This window comes from Lissotriton helveticus, chromosome 3_2 (genome assembly GCF_964261635.1).
Source record: "Lissotriton helveticus chromosome 3_2, aLisHel1.1, whole genome shotgun sequence".
NCBI lineage: Eukaryota > Metazoa > Chordata > Amphibia > Caudata > Salamandridae > Lissotriton > Lissotriton helveticus.
Genome location: NC_136062.1, coordinates 360,050,953 through 360,073,085, shown reverse-complemented (window position 1 = coordinate 360,073,085; position 22,133 = coordinate 360,050,953). Strand labels below are relative to the sequence as shown.

At 42.6% G+C, this 22,133-nt stretch overlaps 1 protein-coding gene across 2 annotated transcripts in view; it reads left to right on the top strand.

The window, feature by feature from the left end:
- Positions 1–22,133, top strand: part of LOC144826004 (7-dehydrocholesterol reductase-like) — an 84,175-nt gene that overhangs the window by 26,061 nt on the left and 35,981 nt on the right. The window contains exon 1 of one of the 2 annotated variants that reach the window (XM_078684241.1): positions 8,387–8,496. The exons of the other annotated variant lie outside the window; for it this stretch is intronic. The gene's annotated coding sequence lies outside the window, so the exon portion shown is untranslated. Of the gene's footprint in view, positions 1–8,386; positions 8,497–22,133 lie in introns of those variants that run through there. 2 annotated transcript variants of the gene reach the window in all.

The following is a 22,133-nucleotide window of genomic DNA, read 5'->3' as shown; positions in this document are numbered from 1 at the left end:
CAGAGAAATATGCCACAGGCTTTCTGGTCGTGCCATGTTCTTGTGTCAGGACTGACAACGCGCAATTATCGCGAGTGTCACAGAATAGGGCAAATTCCTTGGAATAGTCTGGCATTCCCAATGCAGGGGCTGTACACAGACAATCTCGCAATTTGGTGAAGGCTGATAAGCTTTCATCATCCCATTCTACAATATCTGGTGTTCCCCTCTTGGTCATTTTTATCAAGGGCCTAGCTAGGACTGCAAATCCCAGAATCCATTGCCTGCAGTATCCTATCACTCCTAGGAACATTCTGATCTCTTTCTGAGTACGGGGTAACTGCATCTTTTGAATTATTTTCACCCTTTCTGATGTTACTTTCCTGACACCTTTCTCTATCTGGTGCCCCAGATATTTCACTGATTTTGGACAGAACTGTAATTTGTCTGGGGCCACTTTATGTCCCTTCTCACTCAGGTGATTCAGTAGGGCAATGGTGTCAATCACACAATCCCTATGACTTTTAGACGCCACCAAGAGGTCGTCTATGTATTGCACTAGGACAGAGTTCCCAGGTAAGACCAAAGTTTCCAAACATTTTTTCAAGATCTGATTAAAGATAGAGGGGCTCTCTGTGTACCCTTGAGGGACCCGGTTCCAGACATACACGTGACCATTGAAGGCAAATGAGAAAAGAAATTTGCTATCTGGATGCAAGGGAATGGAAAAGAATGCATGACATAGGTCTATCACAGTGAACCACTCAGCATCCCAGGGAATCTGATACAGAATCACTGCTGGGTTCGGGACAATAGGGCAGCAGGGGACCACTATTTTGTTGACTTTTCGTAGGTCCTGCACTACTCTGTACTTGCCACTAGGCTTCTTGATGCCCATAATCGGGGAGTTACATGGGCTACTCATTACCTCCTGTATGATGTTTCCTTCTAGCAATTTCTGTATTTCCAGGGTAACACCAGCTCTCACTTCTGCATTCATTCTGTAGGGTTTAGTATTGGGGTATACCGCATTGTCCTTTATTGCTATCTGTATGGGGTCCACATTTTTCATTAACCCTACATCTTTCCCAGTAAAGTCCCATACCTCTGGCTTCACTGCTTCTTGAAGTTCTTTGGGCAAATCCTGCATAGTCATTCGTTTAATTTCTGAGTCGGGTCTGATTAGCATTAGTTTATAAATGCCATCTTCATCTGGGGTCTGAATTTCAACACCCTTTGGTGTGCAAAAGATGGTACAGTTCATTTTGCACAGCAAATCACGTCCCAGTAAGTTCACTGGACTGGTGTCGCAAACGACAAATCTATGCATTTCCTTAAAGTTTCCAATTGAGATCTCCATGGGCTTGGTAACAGGAGTACTAATCAATTGATTAGATACACCCACTACTTGGATGGCTTCTCCCGAGAGGGGTAGGTTTGGAACGTCCACTGTTCTCACAGTAGAACGGGTAGCACCAGTGTCCAACAGAAAAGTGACATCATTTCCGTCAACCTTCCCTTCAATGTATGGTCCGGACTGGTCTACCGGCAAGGAGGCGCCAAGTACGCACTCCTCGTCCTCCCCTCTCAGGCCCCGTCAGTACTGGTCATCATAAGGGAAAGTTTTGTTTAACAAATACTGCGAAGTTGCTGCATTTCTGTTCTCATTGCTTTCCCAGACTTCTATCTCCTCACCCTCTGTGCCTTTTCCCCTATGTACTTGCTTTGGAGCTCGGGGCACCTGAACCGTTTTTACCTGTGGTTGAGTCTTTCTTGGTCTTTCTTTCTGCGTCTGTGGAGTTAAATCAGGTGTTTTGGGGTTATCGTCAGGCAAATAAGGACACTCGTTACGCCAGTGTCCAATTTCTCCACACTGGTGACAGGGAAATTTCTTCATAGCCTCTTCCCTGCTCATTTTGGGCTGGGGCTTACCTCCTCCCCCACCCCCAGGACCTTGGTTCTGAGTGTTTTTGGCCATGTTACTCAACTGTTTTTCCTGCTGTTCTGCGAGCTTCACTTGAGCCCACATGACCTTTTCCTTGAGAGCCTTTTTCTTTTCTGCCATCTCGTCCTCGCAGTACTTTGCGTACCGCAGGACCTCGTCTATCTTTTTGGAGTGCCAACAGATTTTGTTATCTTTTATCCACTGACAAATTTCAGGCCTTAAACCGTTTACAAACCTGTAAATGAAATGCGTCATATCCTTCATCTCGATGTTATCTATACCACTGTATGTTTTAAACACCTGCAACAGCCTTTCATAATAGGAGTGCACTGTCTCGTCTCTTTCCTGCGTGGTTCTATCTATCCTGGTCCAATCAGTTTCTTTTTCGGGCACCTTATTTTTCAAATGCAGCATTACTTGTTCGTATTTTTTCATCACTTCAATCGACGGCTCCCCTGTGTTAGAGTCCCTCGGGTACTCCTCACTAGGCCAGCCTATGGCTATTTTACACTCGGTCCATAGATCTACAGGGACCACAATGTCGAAAAATCCATCCAGGTCTTTCCACAGGCATTTTTGCACCTTTACGAACCTTTCCACTTGCCGGTACCAGTCAACTGGCTTTTCGCGTAATTTCGGGAAATCGTTAGTAAAGGACACAATATCCTGCCTGGACCATGGAACGTGCACATACCTCCCACCTGGTACTTCACGCATGGGGCATAACGTTTCGGGCTTGTCTACTTCTCTCAAAGGGAACTCAGGGGTCGCTTGTCTGGATCGAGCCTCATCTTTCTTTCGTGCCCACCTGCTTTTCCATTTTTCCACGTCTCCCCATTTTTGCAAAATTGCTAGCAGCTCTTTAATCTGCAACTTCTTCCCTGACACATTCAAGTTCTCTATATCTCTGTCTGAAAATTCAGCTCTGTAAGGCTTTTGCAAGGGCTTGGATCTTGAAATATCTACCCCCATACTAGCTGCAGTGTCTGTCAGTTTTTCGTGGAGCACTCTGGTACTTCTGGTAAGGCTTTTACACATAAACAACAACTCTTCTTCAGAGTAGGTATTTAATCTGTCTAATCCCACATTTCCTGCCATTAATTCCTCTATCTCTACCCTCAGTTTGTAGAGATCCAAAGGCTTCGTTTGCGGAGTCTGTTTTTCTAATTCACGACTCCAATTTTCAATTTCTTCCGGAGTTACCAGAGAGACACTCCTAGTACCTGACGTCGATTCTAATTTAATTTCTTTCGCATTAAAAGGATTATGCCTCTTCTGCACTCCCTTCCCGGTCTGTTTGTTGGGCAGGTCCAAGAACACAACTTCAGACTCGCACTCACTGGACTGATCGTCTATCAGTAGGGGCTCCTGCCTTGGTGGGGCCATGATTGGGTTCATAACTGGAGGGTTTGGACTTCCTTGATTATTCCCATACAACGGAACCACTGGTCCGATTGTTACCGGAATAGTCAAAGCCTCAGGACTGTTGTTTAACTGGGAGATTTTCTGAATTATTTCTGTTCTCTGTCTAGCTAGGGCCTCTTGCTCCCTTTCATCCAGTACTCTTCCTAAGGTTCGATCAGGTATTATCTGTGGGGTCAGGTGAGGGGTAAAACTCGGGGCAGTAGGATGCGTTTCACTTGGTCCTCCACCATAATTTGGTTTAGGGAACAAAGTTCCTGCGCCAAATGACCTGCGCTCTTCCCCATATGGAGGCTGTAAAAAGGGCATTCCCGAACTTAATGGTTTTTCTTCGTTTTCATAAAGAGGTCTGGGGAAAAAGGCTCTTTCACGGGAATATTTCTCCTCCGGGCTCACGGGCATTCTAGGATATATATCTCGTACTTCCGCGGGTCCGGGATTCTCAAAATAGGGCAGTACCTGGCCACCTCCCCCCCTACTTAGGGATCTGTCCTCCTCCTTAATAGATGGACGCTGGGGATTCTCGCCTGTACTAGAAGGTCGTGCTCCCTCATTATAAGGGGGCGGACTTCTCGTAAAGATGTCATCGTCTGACTCCCCAAGCGCTCCTCAATGCTTACTCTTTTCTGTCTTCTTCTCTCCCGCAGAAGGGTTACATGCTGGCATCATGGGAAACAGACCCTCAACAATCATACTCTGTCTCCACTGTTTCATCCTCTTGTCCCTGGTCTCTTGTTTCAGCCTTGGATACCACTTGGTCAGACCTTTGTCCATCCGAGGTTTCTCTCTTTCAAAAGCCTCAATTTCCCATTCCTCTAATGCCTCATACTGCGTTAGTCTCGGTCTGGGATGCAATTCATTCATTCGGGTTCTCAAATTAAATAAAATCCTACCATTGAAAGTACAGTCTAACGGAAAAGCCAATATTCCGTCATCTTTCGTGTACTTCACCCAATTTTCCAACCACACACAGGTATTGTACCCTCGATCAAACATCATGAACGAGGCGGGAGTATTCGGTGGTGGGACAATAACGCCCTCTCTGGACTTAATCGGTTTGTCCGTTTTGAAATAATTCTTTACCCTATTTACAAGGGACATTTTTCTCTTAGCTCCGTACATAATATCGTATCTATTGGCTTTCCACTGATCCCTTTCAAACCCCTGGTTTCTTGGATCGGGTCTAGTCTCTGGACAATACGAGTGCCACATACGATTTCTACGCTTAGCTTTGTTTACAAAGTGACCTCCAATCAAAATGCGTTTTGCAATTCCGTGCGACCAATGGGTGCACGCGTTCAAATAGTTTCGACCAATGGGTGCGCGGCCCCTTCGCGAGTCAGTTCTCACGCTTCGGCGCTCACCCCTCCTTCACAATTCCAGCCCCGCTACCCGCCCGCTGCGTCTACCAATCCCAGCGCGGCACGGAGTGACGTCAGAGACGCTTCGCGGCTGACTCCCTCCCTTCACAAGGTAACGGAAACTTTCTTTCTTTCTAAAGTGCTAGTGCTTGGTTATTTAACAACGAATACACATTCGCCACAGTGCTCAAGTGTCTAGACAGGATAGCGTTGTTTTACTGCAAGTAAACTACTTCCATTTACTTTTCACGCGCTGCGGGTAGATCTCTTCCGCCTACCCTTCACTCTAGCATTAGTGAACCTGTTATTCCCCTAAACTCATCCACTTCTCCGGGATATATCTGAGTCTAAGGTTTCCCAGCGGACCCCTCTGCTTTCACTCTAGCTCCGAGGAACCTGCTACTCTTCCGATGTGACCCTTACTAGGTTACGCCACTATGGGAATTTTGCCAATGAACCTCGTTACTGACATTTATTCACACACGTATTCAGAAAACCCTAGTTAGTGCTTCCCGGTTATCCTAACCTGCACCTAACTTTTCCTTAAGCCTGCGACCTCAAGGCAATGGATTCTATTCACCACTTGCCTTTTCAATTCCCCGGGGAGTTCGGACAACAATGAACGAGACGGTTTACAAATGCATGGATTAATACATATAACAATATAAGAACAAGAATAACAATGATAAAACAATTCATGAATTTTAAAGCAGCGTATTCACAAGAGAATGATCAGGTCCCTCGGAACGGCCGCTCTTGTAGCAGCATTAATATACTAGCAGCTACCGACTTAACTAGTCTAACTAATCCTGCCTAACCTTTAACTAGTCCCTAACCATCCTCTGCTAGCCAGAAAAACTGATAGAGCGCGCGAGGTCACCCAACCAATAATTTCGCCGTTTCCGGCTTCGGGCCCATATATTTCAATTCACAATATACATTGACCGGGTGACTTCACGGGCTGCTACCAATTTGTGTGAATTCCTTACTGTTATTTCTCAGCGTACCCGACTTACCATCCACCGACACGGGTACCTATGACCACAACGGATCAGGGAGCTAGCTGTAAAGGAAAGGCAGCAAAATACAAACTCAAAATGACATTCAAATACTTTGTAAATGACCACGGACAACTGGAAGTTTTAAAATCTTTATCTAAAGTTCGTTTTCTTCTAGCATGAGATTTACAAGAATGAGGCAATCAATAATCAAGATAACGAAAAAAGTACATAACTATAGAGAAATAAAGTCAGAGTAATCATGGAAATGCTAATATGGGATGCAACAGGAAACGCTATGCATTTAGGGCAAAAGTTCTTTGGATAGTCTAAGAAAGGCCGTTCTAGACCATATCAGGAAATGACAGACTGCAATGCAAAATATAATTTCTAATAGGTAGGGGAACATGGGAATACGTTATGGAAATATGCAATGTCTTTACGTTTCAATAATTTGCGGCAAAAGCATGGAAAAATCAACATGTGCAAAGGTGTCTCTTTATTGAAGCAAAAGACAGAAAAATAGAAAGGTGCAAGTTTAAAGATTTTAGAGCAATATTTACCTAGACTGGTGTGGAAACCAAACCCTGGCCACGGGTCAGTTAAGAACAGGAAACCCTCAAGGAAGGATACCCCTCAATGGACAGCAGGTGCAGAATGGACACCCAGGACAGGACAGGAAACCCTCAGGACAGGACCCTCAGGACAGGACAGGAAACCCTCAGGACAGGACCGCTCAGGACAGGACCGCACCCGCAGTTTGGAAGCAACGCCTGCGCTCCACCCTCTCTGCAGCTATCGATCAAGACCCCGATTGGGTCAGCGAACTCCCAGCAAAGTGCTTCGCCAACACTTTAAGGTTCAGTAAAACCTTAGTCTATGGTCAATTTTGGACAGAGTGCTCCGCAGCTCTCTGTATCTTCAGTCACCTATTGAGTATGATGGGTCAGTGACAGGTCAGCTAAACCAGACAAGTCGGACAATTTCCCTAGGTGAACCCAGGGTAGATATACAGTTTGGGGACGGTGTACCACCCCCCAATGTTGCAAAGTGTCAGAATCCCTCAATTTGGATTGGTCCTAAGGTAGGATTTGGGTAACACACCAATCAGAACACACTATTTGGAGGCCTTATTTACATCTCTGGGTACCGCCTAGCGAGATTGGGGTTCCCATGAGAAAATTGCGCAGAGTACAGGGAAAGAATACATTTTAGCAACCTAATAGAACAATATCGTGATGCTGCGGGTCGAAGGTGCTGCTTCCCAGGGTGGCTTCTGGTATCAACCTTCTTTGGCAGCAATTCAATGCCAAGATCGCTCTTGCCGAGTCTGCGCACAAGTACCCTCCAAGATGGCTTTCGGCTCAGTCAGACCCCCATTCCCCGCAGTACATGAAAAGTAAGCGAGAACAAATTAATACATAGAAATAACATTATGAAAACACATCACAGGGTTTGTACTTTCAACTTATTACTAAGAAATATACTTATGCAGTCTAAATGTTAGCTACATGTATACGAGCACAAGAGCAGTGGCACGAGCAGTACCACGTTACTGGCAAAGCTATGCATTACGCATGCGCAACTATTTCCCTCCAAACCTGCAAACACATCAGGACACGTGAGTGTGACTGACGCATGCGCAGACACTTATTTCAAAGCAGCGGCCATTTTAAAGACTCGAATTAATTATTTTAGTAAAACACATAGGCAAGCCTCGTGGACCTCGTTTAAACATAAAAATAAACATTAGTAAGACGTACAAATTATTACGTTGTTACACATGAACGAGGTTCATGAATACAGCAAGTCGCAAATGCGAAGCTTTGCTTCATCACTATATTAGTTAAACTTAGCAACGTACTGCCCATATCTGGCTCAGCATTGCTTGTTTTGTTTCTGAATTCTCCTTACACATATCACTAGTCTCTCCCTTGGACAGACATGCTTGCTGGTCGATGTATTTCATGTTAACACCACCGCTCAGTCAATAAACTTCAGATCAGGAGGCCCGTCCTATCCAACTCCTTTTATTACACCCACTAGTAGTATTTTTTTAACAGCACTGAACAGATCAATGTTATTCCATTGCAGGATTGTAGTGATACACAATACATATAACCTAAATTAAACAAATAATTTAAAGAGTTCACAGTCATCATCACACGTAACATTTTTGCTAAGAGAAAAATACAAAGCTCTCTATTTTTCATCCTGTGTTGTATTAATTGCAATTGCAAAACACTATCTAGTTTGAAATCTTCGGGCTCCAGAAGAGCACCACAGGCCGCCTTAACTGAAGCTGCGCCAGATAGTAGTCCGTTTTCTATTTCTCGGCATCCTGGCTACTCCATCGTAGGACGAATAGAGCGTCATATTGTGTATTGGCATTATACTTGCCTGTGGAAGCAGCATTTAATGTTTTTGGTGTATCGAAATAATATTTACTTTCTTTGTGTAAACACGTTCTCTAAATTTTAGAGTAACTAATGCAAAACACATTATATAAATAAATGTGAATATTCTTTTTAAGACAGTGTAGTGATTTGATTAGAAAAGATTATTTTCGAAAACGGTGCACAATATCTGTTAGATGGATGAAACTAACGTGCTCTTATTAAGAAACTGCATCGTTCCAAGATGTCCGCGTCCTTTGCCTGATCTGTGCACTGAAGCCTTATGTTTATTGTTAATAGTTGTATTTGTCACAGCGGTTAGATGTACATTGCGATATAGTTGTGAAATTGTGAAGAGCAACCTCGCCCACGTAACTCGAGCTGGATGGTGACAGGTACCACGTGCGGCTGGCTCGAAGGGTGGAGCTTGGGGAACAAAAAGGCTCGTTGATAATGTACATCAGTACTCCTAACTGCCATTCTGAATGGCGAGGACAGGCAGTGTTGGACGGTGTTTCAGTGTGGGGGAGTGCAGCGCTCTGATGTTATTCAAACCCTTTCGTGAGAAACACATCGCATTCTGATATGTCGCTGCATGCTGGGTTTTGTAGTCTTGTTTAATACATTATAAAACAATGGCTGTAAGTTCCATAATTCAAAGGAAGTAACTTAACGGAAAGATGATCTCCTCAGGCATGGAACTGGGAAACTTGAGAGCTCTGCAAATATTGACAGGAATATAACTGCCTACTTGTCCCTTCTTTGTGTGTTTATAAACACCAAGTGGCCATATTCACCATATTAATTCACCACTAATCCTTTGTAGGCTTCCTGAATAGCGTGCGTCAACAAGCGCTATATAAATACAAACCTTTGTCCTCCGCTATCCTGCTATCATTCCAAATCCAAATCACTGACTAACCTATCCCCCACTTAAAATGTACATGCATGTTTCGCTATACTAATTTCAGCACTAATACTCTATGGGTCCCGGAGTAGCTCTTCGACGCCTCGTCAGGGGTAGTAAGCGTCTGGTGTTAAACTAGACTTCACGCAAGAATGATCAAGTTTCCTTTATATCTTTGCTTTCTAGGATTTGTAGTTCTGCCTTGTAATTTGGCCAGCGAAACTGCAACTGTCAAATTGCAAAGAATAATCCCATGACTACATAAATTATGCATTCAGAGCTGGCGTGACACAATTTGCTAACTCCACACTTTTAGTCTGTCTTTTTAGCAAACAGCACTGTATGTAGATTGTGAAACTTGTAGTTTGTCTCTATTTCTAAGTAAGGACCTATAGTTAGCAATATGCTGAAAGTTGTTAGTTTAAAAAGAAGCTGATCGAAAAGGGTCGCTCGTGATATAGGACACATAACTTGAGGGCCACGTGACGGCTGTGCAGCATATCTCTTTTTGAATTAAGGGGCAGCTGTTCTAGCTGGGAGATTGCATCTTTTATGAGGAAGATGTCAGCAAAATGCTTTTCTGCATGCTTAGTGTCAAGTCTTGACAGTAGGTATGCTGGAGAGAATTAAGAGAAGGAGAAATAGAGTTTTTGTGTCTGTGTATTTTCTTTCTGCATGTCTGTTGTGAAGGCAGGAATTTACTGCTAATTTATTTTAAGAGTTTATGTCAAGAAAATTGCTTGCCCGGAGCTATGACTGATTTTCCTGACACTGGGGCCAATGAGCGTGCAGTAACCATTGCTGTCCCTCCTAGCTTCACAGCTGTGCCTCCTTTGTCTCGCTGTTCCCTGGCCTTCTTAGATGCTGCTCATGCTAAGAACTCTGGGCATGGAGGTAGCTCTCTGAATACTGAGTTCCACGGGAGAGGGGTCAATACCATGCCTTGTGGCCTTTCATGATCAGGCACCTCAAGATAAGAACAGACACCATAGCTGAAATAAGCATCGGACGGTGTTTGTGTGTTTGTTTAGCTGACTGTCTGCATGAAGGTGTGACAGGATGGATGTCCATCATACTCATATACTTATGGGGACTGATGCAAGACTGTACTCATGGTATTGAGGTTCTTTTAACTTCAAATTAGTGGCAATTTTGGGGTTTTTCTTCCTTCTGTTCCAACCTTTTGTCGGACTATTCAGATGGCACAACAAAATTTCACTATAAGTCCAACACGTGTTTTGGCCAGCTGGAGCAGAACCGTCTACACCCTGGGTTGAGTGGAATGATTATTTCAGGAATTATATTGAAGCTATTGCGATGATATAGATATGGCAGCTGAACAGAAGAAGGTAACTCTGCTTCATTCTTTAGGCGCACTTGGATTAAAGACTTTTAATCGCATGCCAAAAGCAGACATTGTCGGGGACACAAATGTGTTTGATGCTGTAATAAAGGATCTGGATAAGTATTTTGCACCTAAGGTTTCCATACGAATAATAAGGTAGAATATTTTCCAGTGGAAACAAAGGAAAATGAACCAGTGGATGATTTTGTAGCTGATATAAAAACAGTTAAGACTGCAATGTAAATCTTAAGTTTCACAGGAGGATCTAATACGAGATCAACTAGTGATGCATGCTTGTAACCTGGCTATACAGGAGCTATTGGGGGGGTCAACGGAGATTCACCTTTTGATGTTTTTAGTTATTGTAAGGAAATCAGAAATGTCTGGAAGATGCACCAGTGCGTTAAAACAAGGAGAGAACGAGCATGACACAGTGAACCAGTTATCTGTTCACGGAAAGGGCAAATATTTTGGGAAGCAATTTATAGGCAAAACAGTAGGCAAAGAGGAGTATACATGTTTATTCTGTTGCAAAGAGCATTAGCCATACAATAAATTTTGTCCTGCTATAAAACAATAACCAACCGTGGTGTTATTGGTCATTTCGTAAAAGTTTGTAGGAAAAAGAAAAAGAACATCAAATGTGTAGTTAAGGACTACAGGAGTTTGGAGGAAGAGGATCAAGATACAGATACGTAGCCCTCTATAAGGTGGTAAAAAATAAACCAGTATACATCATATCCAATGGTGGGGTTATGAACAAAATATATGCAGATTCAGGCTCACCTTATACAATTGTAAGTGAGGAGGTTTGGAAAAATACATTTATCAAGAAGATTGGTACATGATTGCTTGAGACTATTATACAACGTGAGGGCTCCAGTGGAGAGAAAATTGACATGCTAGGTTCCCAATGATTAACTTTCAATTTCTAAAAAAAAATAGAACTGCTAGAGGGAAGCTTTACGTAGCGGAGATAGATCCATTCGTGTAAGGATGGATTGATCAAGGAAGTTTTCAAATTTTTCTAGAGCCTAACAGCGAGGACAAAGTACTAGTAATGGATGAAAAAGCTACCATAGGGGCAGCTATGCTAGATTTATTTATTTATTTATTTATTCAGAGTTTTATATAGCGCGAACAAGATCTTTACAGATATCAGAGCGCTTCACAGAAACAGGGGCTGACGATAGCATGAGGGTGACGCAACATAATATTGGGTGCAATATTATGTCTATATATATGTCTATGTATATATATACATTTTAAAAAGTGTTCAGTAGACTTTGGGGACTTGTCGGCGCCAACCTGGGCGAACATGCATCAATTGGCACTGTTCCTTCTGGGGACTTAAAGTGATCCACCAAAAAAGCGAACCAGCTAGCTTCTCGGCCTGGCATTTTGAATCCTAACCAAATCATTTTTAAAAACGGCTTCAGTGAAACAACAAAGAAAACATCGATTACGTTCTCTACAATGCAACTATGACATAAAGCATTTAATGTTTGATGATTCAATGTCCTTTTCAGTTGTAAGATTAGAACTCGTGCTCCACAATATAAACAATCCATAGGATGCAGACTGACACATGAGGTATGAGCAAAAGATAAGAATGTGGGTTGAGCCAAAGCCCACTCTAAGTATATATTCAAAGTATTGGAGTACTGGTACCGGTGGGATCGCAGATACACCGTAAGAGCATTGATGAAACCAGTGTATAAGGCTTGTGTATGAGCACATGATTGTTCTTAAAAAGGATTCTGTTACTAAGGTCCACAAGCTTAGAAATAGAAATGTACCAATAACGGTAAGGGAGGAAGTCTGCAGGAAATTGGACAAATTGGTATCTATCTGTGTTATAGACCCCTAGAATACTCTGAATGGATATCTCCCTTGGTGGTGGCACACCAAAGCAATGGTAGAGCAGGTTGTTTGTGGACCTAAGCTACTTCAATGAGAACATTATGGTAGACCGTTTTCCCCTTCCCAAGATAAAATGGTGATGTGCCTCAAAGATGCTAAGTGGTTCTCAACAATTGACTTGTCATCAGCATATCACCATATTTTATTAGCCACTTCATCTTCATTTGACACATTCAATCCAGCAGTAGGATGTTTCCAGTTCAAAAGGATGCCTTATGAATTGGCATCTTCTGCCGCTTTGTTCCACAGGTTAATGCACAAGCTGTTCTGCAAGGAGCGTGGAGTTAAATTCTTCAATGACGGCATCCTGTTTTTTGGGGAAATATGTGTATTCATGATGAAAAGTTACAAAAAGTATTAAGTTATCTTAGATGGTAGCACACTCTAAATGGAAATTTGCAGAAAGGTCAGTGACTTATCTGGGCTTGGTAATTGGGGAAGGTGGAGTCAAGCGCAAACAGTCTCTGGTTGACACTATTAAGAAATTTCAGGCACCAAGCAGAAAGGAAGAGGTCAGATCCTTTTTGGGCATGGCAGAGTACTGTGCAAAATCCATACCTAGGTTTGCAGAGTGTACCTACAATATCACACTGAAGAATAAAACAAAATTTGAGCGGACACTAAACTGTGAGAAGGATTTTAGGAATGTTAAATCATGTATTTCCAATGTAGTTAGTTTAAGCAGTTTCGATCTAGAAGGAAATGACATCATTAAGGCTTATGCCAGCAATAAGGCCATGGGGCTGTGATAACACAGAAAAATAAGGAAGGCATAGAAATTGTGATCTCTTTGCTTCCAGGGCTTTGTCCCCAGCTGAGGAAAAATATCGTCTACTTTAACGGGAAGTCTTGGCATGTGCATGGTATTTGGACCATTTGAGGGTGTCTATATTGGGTAAACCACTAATCATACAATGTGACCACAAGCCAATAGTGAGATTGCTAACAACAGAGGGAAGTGTAAATGCTTATCGAGACTTGCCAGACTCTCCATGAGAATGCAAGACTATGTTTTTATATGGTTGTCTATGTACCAGAGAAGTACAATATAGTGGCAGATTACTTTTTTCGGTTGCCTGATCATTTAGAAGAATTTGTGAGTGATACATTGGATGACTTTTAGGTAGCACTAGTTCATGATTGTGGCATGCCAGCAACAAAGAAAGGACATTGGCATGCAGAATACCAGAAGGAATCTGTTTTGTTAGAAGTGGCTACGTTTATTCAGAAGGGTTGGCAAAGGAAGGATTAGTTTAGCAGAGAGTCAAGACCATTTTGGGAAGTCAAAGTTTAACTTTCCAGGGATAATGATGTGTTTTTATGAGGGGACATAATTGTTCCTCCTGAGGGTATGAGGAAAGATATAATACATCGGTGACATGAAGGTCACTTTGGGGCGGTCAGGACAAATAACGTTATTAAGACACTTTTCTGGTGACCCGCTATGGATTCTGCTGTGGAAAGATTTGTCAAGGAATGTCCCAAGTGTGCCTATAATGACAATTCAATATACACTCTTAAGACCCTCTATGAGTGTTTGTGATATACCCAAACAGCCCTGGGAGTATGCAGCAATAGATTTTGTTGGACCAGTGGGGAAGTGCATCAATGTATTGATAGAGCTGTTTACTAGATGGCCTTTTGTAGAATTTGTTGACAGAGCAGACACAGAGCCCGTAATCAAATTTTTAGATGCAATATTTGAATCGGAGTCCATTCCACCCACTACACTCAGTAACAATGGGGTGCAATTTGTAGTCAAAACTGCTAAGGAGTACTCTGAAAGGATTGAAATGAAACAAAACAGAACTACATCCCTATTTTGTCCCAGTGGAAACGGTATGGTTGAGAGATTCAAAATGTGATTGGGAGTTACAAGTGATGATGGCTATGTGGGTGTACCGGGTCACTACTAATGAAGTTACTGGATTTTCTCTATTTATTTTGATAAGGGGAATGAATCTCAGGAAAAATTTCAACCATAGATAGTTGAGCAGTGCAGTTGTGGAAAATTGGTCACCTGAGCAAGTACAGAGGAGATTGGTTAAAGAGCACATGGGAAGAAAATCCTCCTATAATTGTGAGCATGGTACTGAGAATGTTGAAGTTGAAGTTGAAGACTGGGTGCGCATAAAAAAACCATGCAAGATAGCTAAAGGGTTAGGTCAATTCACTGATCCAGAAACGGTTGTGGAAGAGTTAAAAAAGCAAACTAATGAGTGGTAGGGTATGGAATCTTAAAAGAGGGGCCTTGGGTTGACAAGATTTGTGGGAAAATTGTGGTGGTAAACTAGGAAACACATTTTAATGGATGGATGATGTTTTAGATGCTGAACTTCCCCATGATTCAGGTAAAAGTGTAAATTTAGATGAAATTGCCAAAGATGTAGTGGTAACTGAGAATTTGACGTAGAACACAATGCATATTTTCTGGGCATAAGGCCGCAATTATAGCCTGTCTGCAGGACCGGATTCCCAACCTATTCCACTCCCAGTTTGCGTCTACCCTGTGCCATGAGGGCTTGGCAAAGACAAACCACATGCTCCAGAGTTTCAGCCGTCCTGCCGCACCCTCTGCACCATATTTTATCTGACGTGCAACTCCAGCCTGGCAGATCTTTTAAAAATTGCCAGTCACCAAGTCTGATGGCCATAAAACGTACGTTTTAGGTGCGAGGAGTAGGTGCAGGACAGATAGGTTGCGTGAGCCAATCGCCCGTACGAGTTCATAATGGCCCATGCGTGTCTACTACGTTTGGCAAGATGTTTTTTATCCATAATGAGGGAACTTATTCGGACGCTTTTCTTAATGTTGGATTTAAATAATGTCGTACTGGGGTTGAGATCCCATAGGTCACCTGCGGAGAGTTCTTGAATGAACTCCTTGAAAAGGCGACCATATGTGTCCCCTGGGCTTTTCTCGAAGATGTCTTGCCAGACTAGTGACTCCAATGAGCCTATGTCTGCTTGTCTGAGTTTATGGCAGAGATTTAGGAATGTGCCAATGCTGGAGACTTCATAGTTTAATAGGCCAAGTTCTAGCCTAATCTGTGCAGCAGAGGCATTTTTGGGCAAACAAAGGACTTTTTTTTATAAATTTTAGTCACGTGTTGGTTTAAATTCGTGTTCAGTTTACCCCTGAAAATCTCATTACCATATGACAGTGTCGGACCAATCTCTGCTCTCATGACCTCTAGTAGAGGGATTAAACTTGGGCCAGACAGTTTTTTTGAGAGCTTGGAGAGGGTCACCTGTAAGGTCACAGCATTCGCAGATATCTCCTTACGTTGTTTCGCAAAGTTGCCCCTTGAGTCAAGATTGACCCCTAGGTATTTGTATACACTTCCTACTGCAATGGTCATGTTGTTATACAACCATCCTCCCCCGACTTTTCTTTTTTTCCCAAAGGTAACCACTTGGGTTTTCTTTAGGTTAACCTCTAACTGGTTTGCAGCGGTGTAATTGTGTAGTTTTACCAGGAGCCTTTGTAAGCCAACGCGTGTTAGACTGAAAAGCACTAAGTCATCAGCGTAAAGCAGGTTACTTATGGGAACACCACCCATCTTTGGAGGGTGACTATTAGTTTCATCTAAAGTTGTCGTCAAGTCAGCAATAAACAAATTAAAAAGAAGTGGGGCCAGCACACAGCCCTGTTTGACACCCCTAGTAGTCATGATTTTCCGAGAGAGATGTGTGCCGGACCCCAACTTCACCTGAACCCATGTACCTGAATGTAACTGAACGATAGCCTCCAGAAGTTTTCGAGGGATTCCCCATCTCCTTAACTTTTCCCATAAAGCTGCCCTGGGGACCCTGTCAAAAGCGGCTTTAAAGTCAACGAAGCAGCAAAAAACAGCCCTAGATGTTAAACAAACTTTATCAACAATGATGGCTAATGTCAATAAGTTAGTCATGGTCCCGGATTTGGCAGTGAAGCCTGTTTGGTTCATTGGTATCAAATTGTTCTCATCTGCCCATGCTCTCAGCTCGTTCAGGAGAATGCTCGCATAATGTTTAGCCTCAATATCCAAGAGAGCTATCAGTCTGTAGTTGTTTGGTGATGAATGGAGACCTGATTTATAGATTGGATGGATTATTGCTCCAAGCCAAGAGTCCGGTACTATCGAGGTTCTAAGGGAGTAATTAAAAAGGTTGGTTAGATGACCCGACCAGAGGGGTATATTAGATTTGAATAAGTTTGGAGGTAGTCCATTGGGGCCCGGTGCTCCGTCCGCTCTTGCTTTCAACAGGACTTTAGTGACCCTTTCTTGAGTTGTCTGAAGATCGTTGGTGCTGTAATCCAAGCTACCAATAGACCTGCTCCCACTCTTGCTCTGACTTGTCGGCGCCAACCTGGGCGAACATGCATCAATTGGCACTGTTCCTTCTGGGGACTTAAAGTGATCCACCAAAAAAGCGAACCAGCTAGCTTCTTGGCCTGGCATTTTGAATCCTAACCAAATCATTTTTAAAAACGGCTTCAGTGAAACAAGAAAGAAAACATCGATTACGTTCTCCACAATGCAACTATGAGATAAAGCATTTAATGTTTGATGATTCAATGTCCTTTTCAGTTGTAAGATTAGACCTCGTGCTCCACAATATAAACAATCCATAGGATGCAGACTGACACATGAGGTATGAGCAAAAGATAAGAATGTGGGTTGAGCCAAAGCCCACTCTAAGTATATATTCAAAGTATTGGAGTACTGGTACCGGTGGGATCGCAGATACACCGTAAGAGCATTGATGAAACCAGTGTATAAGGCTTGTGTATGGCGCACAACATACAGCCACTCACTCACTCATTCATACATACAGACACAGACGTCACACAGTCACTAGTCACATACAATGCTCAAACAGCCATGTATGCACAATGTAACAGACAGATAGGAAAATGGAGAACTGATGGACGGTGTCAGATGGATAGATCCTAAATGGATGCTGGAGAGATGTACGCTTATTATTTAGCCCCAAGGCAGGAAAATTACATTTGAGGTAGAGAAATAAGTGTAGCTTCAATACCCATTCAGTCCTTGGCCTCTGTTGCAATCACTCCTACAGGGTAATAGAATATTTCAGTCTCTGTGCCTATTCCATTATTTGCAGTCTTTGGAAAAATCACCTGTGGGTATCTGCAGTGCACTCGGCATGCTAATTTCATCCATAATACATACCTATATTTATTAAGCACTAAAACGTGTCAAGTTTATGTTTGCCAAATTGATCCATGTATGCCAAGCACATTAATTCAATCCTCGGCTTTCGATGCACAATTTATTGTTGTCATATATATTAATTCAGTTAGTTCACTTGAAGCAAGATATAAACTGCCAGATGTAATTACTTGTTGGGATGTGTTAACTGAACGTACAAGAATAGGAATGTGGTTTATGTAGAGTAATCTGACGACATTTGCGACACTATGCTCTGAATTTAGTAATTTTATCAGATTTAATATCCCAATAAATATTCCTTTTATTTTTATGATGACAACCCTTTGACTTATTTTGCCTTTTCTCCTTTAGAAGAAATTGTTTTGTTCTTGACCACGTAGTGTGTGTGTTATGGCCCGGGGATTCCAAATGAAAGTGATTGTTGTTGATGAACAATCGATACATAGCAAAGTGGTTAAGGTCTCACAAATCAAAAGAAAGGGGGGCACAATACTAAGGTCCGCATTTGAGAAAGACCCTTCCGCATTGAGTGGACTGTGTTCTAGTCAAATCCCTATGAATTACACAGATGGTTTTAGACTAAGAACGAAGCAGTGCCACCAAATACTAGGAAAGGTAGAGCACATTTTTATCTACCTCCTGTGAAAATCTCTGTGAGGAATGGTGCCAAATGAATTCATTGACTGTACTTTTTTAGCATGATGTCAAATGAATTGACCACTGGGGAAGGGATAGTATTTCGGACCTGAGGAAGGTGGTTGATATTTCTAGTTACCACAGACACGTGCCGGCAATTGATTGAACAAAAGTAAATGCACACCAACTATTTTTTTTGAGTTAACTTTACTTAAATCTCTTGAGAGTTAAGTTAACTCAAAAATAGATGGTGTGCACAATAACCATTTACTTTTTTTGCATCAGGTTTTGTCTATTTTATCATAGCACCCTCAAACAAAAAATGTCATTTGAATCAATTTTAACTATCACGGACAACGGAGCCAACATAAAAGCATACACACCTGAACAAGCATCGGAAATATATGCTTTAATTCACGAAACAGTAACTTTCAATGCACAAGGAGGCCCCATTAACAAACAGTCAACTACAGAAAACCCCTCCGAATTCAGAAACATCAGAGTCAACATCAGCGTCCACTCATTCAACTTTTTTATCCACGGGACACGATTCCAGCCAACCACCAAATATTTCCACCACAAAACAAACAACCGCAAAAGGAAAACACAGAGAGGAAAAAGAAAAATCCAGGAAAATTATAAGGCGTCAGGACAAAGTCTAGTGATAAACATTTGCTCTGTGACATTATCAGAACAACAATTGACTGTTGAACAAAGGTACATCGTTTGTCTCCAAACGTTTTAGAGAATGAAGGAGCTCTATTTCGTTTCATGAGAGCATTAAGATGAAGGCACTTTTTCAATAATGTTGTACCTTTCAAGAAAATCACGGATGATATTGAAATGTACTAAAATCCTTGACAACTAATGATAAATTAATATTCCAATCAGCAGACAATGGTGGAACTTTGGTGGTCATTGACGCAAAACTTTATTCATCTAAAGTAGACAAACACATGAATGATTACGCAACATTCATGAGATTAGTCAAAGGTCTCACAGTTGCATTGCCAAAAGTTCTGTTAACCATAATACAAGAGGCTGAAGATTCGGAAAGGATGAGTTGTTCAACGAAATAATGTCTAACCACGCCATATCCCACTAGACCAATGTTATATATGCTTATTATAGTTCAAGTGTATCACATTAGTAACAGCGTAATTTCATACGTTATTGGAATGATCTGGTGTTTCAGACACTTTTTCATGATACGCGGGGGCACCATAAGATTCATCTGGACACCTTGGATGTTAGGCATTTGGTTATTGTTGTTGATATGGATGATGCTCTGGATGGAGTAACAGGTGGTTTATCCACTCTCCTAGACACTTTAGTTTGAGTACACTTTTGGAGTAAGGTTGCGTGGTATTTTTTTAGCAACACCCTACAAATTAAAATCATGCATTAGGTATTAAACTACATGAAAGAATATTCTTGCTCACCCACGCACACAAGGCCCTCCACTGCACTGGACCAGCATACCTGAACAGCCGACTCAAATTCCACGCACCCCAAAGGACCCTACGATCAGCCCATCTTTCCTACGCTGTGGTCCCCCGCACCAGAAAGACTAGATCGGGAGGCCGCTCCTTCTCCTTCCTCGCGGCCAAAGCATGGAACGCCCTTCCGATCCACCTCAGGCACACAACATCGCTCCCCATCTTCGCAAGAAACCTCAAAACCTGGCTCTTCGACAGACCCCCTCCTTGATGGAATGGAACCTGCACCCCCCCAACTCCCCCCCCCCCCCCCACCCCTAGCGCCTTGAGACCCTTACGGGTGAGTAGTCGCGCTTTAACAAACTCCTGATTGATTGATTGATTGCTCTGGTAGGCCTACATTGGATGCCCCTGTCTATAGGCTGTCACCCTCCCTGGAGTCTTTGATGCTCCTTGACGGGGACGTTTTATATGCAATTATTAGCATCCTAGTTCCATGGATACTAATTTTAACAACGTCTGGACGATGAAAGGCTGACTGAACTTTACAAGACTCGAATTTGCGACCAAGTGATCACAGGCAGGTCTCAGAGGCTGGATATGTGTGTGTGCTATTTATAAAGATAGTAGCGTTGATAAAAAATGTCGATCTTAAATAAAAACATGTCCGTGTTCCCTCCTTGATAACGTGCGGCGAATATTGATAGCACATTAATTAAAGTCAATCGCTTGTCCAACAACGTCATCCTTTTGACACTCCTTAATCTCAGGAATGTTGTTTTGGCAACAAGAAAAGAAACCGAACACATTTGTGTTCCAAATACCTCAGGGTGAGTGGCTATTAGAAATTGCCTCTATCTGTTTTTTTGTTTTTTGCATTAGAGAGAGGGCTTTTACAGACGTGAATAAACAGGTAACCAATCTTTTAAAGCTGCTATGTCGGTCTCTGAAATAGTTATACACTGCAGGCACACACCGTAAATTGAGCTATTTAACACCGTTCTCACTTCCTTTTATCGACTGCTTGAATGGGCGTGATCGTGATGTATAGTTTACATTTTGTTTTTTGTGGTCGGAGTCAATTCGACCAGTTTCTCACAGTGCAATTGGAAAGATGATATTACATCACAGTACACATGATGTATCTCCAAATATCAATGCTTAATCAAATACTTCCCACATTCGAGCTCTCCCCACCCTGCCCACCCCACCCCACCTCAGTGGTGCCCAGCTAGCAACCAGCGACTAACTGCCTCTTGGCACGACAGTGCAGAGAGAAGCTGCGGCCTTGTCTGAGTGACGGAGCCATCTTGCCTCTTGATGTCCATGCGTTTGAGCCTTTCAGGAGAGACCCCATTACCATGCAAAAGGAACCGCCTGTGGGGCGCAGGAGGGGGTGGGTTTCGATTATTTGCACAGGCCAGTTGTGTTCCGGAGTCACCATTCCCCTCGCCTCCCACTCCATTGTCCCACTTAATTGAAAAACAGAATGGAATCAACAATCCATTTACCATGTAGAGCAGGCGCTGTGCTTAATTTGAGCCGATGGTGGCCACCCGCACTCATTTTTTGAGGGGACCGGATTTATTCTTTCTCAGCAGACGTTTTCCCAGGAGAAAGTAAGGGGAAAGACGGTTGGGTAAAGACTGATAACCCTCAGAAAGAGAGAGACAGCAGCGACCTGCAGGAGTGAGAGAAAAGGGAAGGTACGGCTTTGGTACTCGGCGCGCTGACATTTAACTGCAACGGGCTGCGGGCTTCAAAGCAGAGCTTTCGGCGCCGGCACTCATCCTTTCACAAATTAAGCACTGGCTGAAACTATGCTTCCCAGCCAGTGAATGGTTTGTTTCTGTATATGTTTTCACATTCTCACAGCGAGTGAATCAATATTGTTCTTGTAACAATATAAATCCTATTATCACATTACTCCCGATAAAATGAAGCGCAGCGATGCCAGGAAACCAGCTTCAATGCGCCAAGCGATACGGAACAATAACACGGAAAACAGTGGAGAAAAATAAAAAGATAAAACCTTACAACAAATGCCAGAGCACATATTTTGCATACAAAGCAGATGTTGTGTACACAGATGTATTTGAAGAGAACTCGTAAACAAGGGTCTTAGTGTGAGGGAACTTCAAAACTACCCACACCGGCTTCGATCACCCCTCGTGCTGTAGTATTAAAGCAATACTCACCTTCTTTCCCGTCAGTGCAGGACTGTATTAAATATTTATTTATTTGTATACAGATCCATCACCAGTGGGTGGTCATTTTATGCATATTTTGTGCAATGCGGTCTCAACTAGTAATACATTATTACGTCTGCTTGGTGTGAAAAACGATGAATACGATGTTGTTACTAGTTTTGTTAAATGAATTTACTAGCTGCATTTAGGTTCCCAGTGGTAGTGACACAAAACACTGCATGGCTTCCGATCGTGGTGATCGGAAGCCATAATCACCAAGATTCCAGTGGTTGCCCATTGCATGCCAATGTAAGGCTGGTATTTATGTCTCTGTAGTTAACGAGGCTGCATTGCGGAAAATCAAACATACAAAAAGTAATAGGAGTGCTTGCAAATAGTCTTACCACCGGCAA